The sequence below is a fragment of the Arachis ipaensis genome, chromosome B09 (assembly GCF_000816755.2).
Source record: "Arachis ipaensis cultivar K30076 chromosome B09, Araip1.1, whole genome shotgun sequence".
Lineage (NCBI taxonomy): Eukaryota > Viridiplantae > Streptophyta > Magnoliopsida > Fabales > Fabaceae > Arachis > Arachis ipaensis.
The window spans coordinates 142667407-142669529 of NC_029793.2; positions in this window are offsets into that span (position 1 = coordinate 142667407).

Below are 2123 nucleotides of genomic sequence, written 5' to 3' on the forward strand. Positions count from 1 at the left end.
ATAACAATAGTGCAAGAACAAAATCAATAATTTGGAGAACAAGTACAAACTCCAGAGACACAAAATCAACCGTTGATACATCAATATATTTATTTATCATTCTCTTTAGTTTTATAGAAAATTTTTTGTTTATATTATAAAAAAATAATAAATAAATGTATTGATGCATCAACGGTTGATTTTGTGCCTCTTGAGCTTGTATTTGTTCTCCAGATTATCGATTTTGTTCTTGTACTGTTGTTATGTAGGACATTCCGTTAATTATTTAAGTTTGACCTCACTGTGAGACTAAATTGATGCTAAATGAAACTTTTTTGAATTCAAATATGACATTTTAAACCTTAAGGACTAAATTACGTCCAAATATAAGAACCAATTTAGTACTTTACCCTTTTTATTCTACATAAAATTGGAAGAAAGAAGAACAAATCAACGTTAATAAAAATTTCTATTAATAGTAGAGGCAGAATAGTTAGTGTACACAAATTATATTATAACGTGAATACTGTAAGAACTATCTATTTAAGTTCTTCACCACTCGTGATTTTAACAGCACAACATTCATGGCATGATAGTATCTGCCACCATTAAAAAGATATTTTTTTGTTTTTTTTTTCTTATCACATCTCCAACAAAAGATTTATCGGTATCACTAAAGTTATTTTGTTGACAAAGTAATCTTGATTTACTCTCAAATTTAGACTAAACTTTACCTCTCATTTCTTGATTTTACAAGTTCCTGCAATTGGGATAAAAAATAGCGTTATTTTTTGGGAACCACGTAAGTGGTAAACTTAATGGAAATGGAGCTCTACTAACGATCTGTCATTTTTGTCCATAATTTACTAATATTTCGTATATACATTAAATATTTTGAATAATTAGAGTATATATTTATCTATCAAGTATTTTTGTCTATTTACTCCGAAAGTAAAAATCGTACCTTGCGGGGGCATGAGTTTGATTTGCGTAGCAATTGGAATGCATCATGACTATTGTCTAATACATAAGATTTCAAGTTTAAGTATTATTACTGTTTTGGGCAAAGGAAAAAAATAGAGAAAATAAAAGAGTATTCTCTTCAAATTAGAATTTATGATAGATAGATATTGATCTGAATTAACTCCAAACTCACAATAAAAAAATCTAAAAAAATTATTATAAGAAAGAATTAGAATCTAAAGAACCTAAAATTTTTTGAATTAATACTCTGAAATCGATATATAAAAATACTTATAAACTCATTGAGATACGTCTAACGGAAATACGAATAAAATTATGATACATCACTAAAGAAAATCGTTATTCCAATAAGAAAAGGAGAAAATACTAAAAGATAAGGAAGAACTAAAGGGCATAACCTAATTATCATAATTATAAGATAGACAAATTTGGAGTGTTTTTAAATACTGTTCAATTTTAGTTTTACCAAAAATATTATTTGTATATTAAAATTAACTACTAAAATCAGTTATTAATATATTTGTATGATACATGTGTGGTTTAATTTATTTTTAATATATATTTATATTCTAATATATATTTTATACTGTGATTGATTTTGATGACTGAGTTTAATGTACATATAGACTATAGCATAGTTGTAGTTTTACAGCTAATCGAGTTATCGAGTTTCCATTTATAATTAAATTTAGAAACATTAAAATACTCTAAATAGATAGATAAATTCATCTTCTAATTTAATAAGATTTTTTTTTTTTTAAAAAAATTGGTTCACAACTTTTTTTTATTAGAAAAAAAAGTAGAAAAATGCCCTTAATATTTGCATTTTGTTCCAATTTTGCCGCCATCTTTGAAGTTTTGTAGTTTTCTTTATCAAATTTAAAATACTATTAAAATGTTGATGATGAAATTAAAATGCTTCAAATATTGAAGGTAAATCAAATTAAACTTTGTGAATTTTTGTAGACTTTTTAATGATTTGAAGGTAGGTGAAAGATTAATTTGTTACGGATCAAAATCCTATTTAATGATTTGCAGGTTGTAGATGACCAATAAATTATTACATGCATAATGTGAGATTGAAATCCTTGAAAGTTGTTTCTTTTAGCCAATTTCGACAGTTATTTAAGTGAATTAGTGAGTTAACCATTAGACAAATT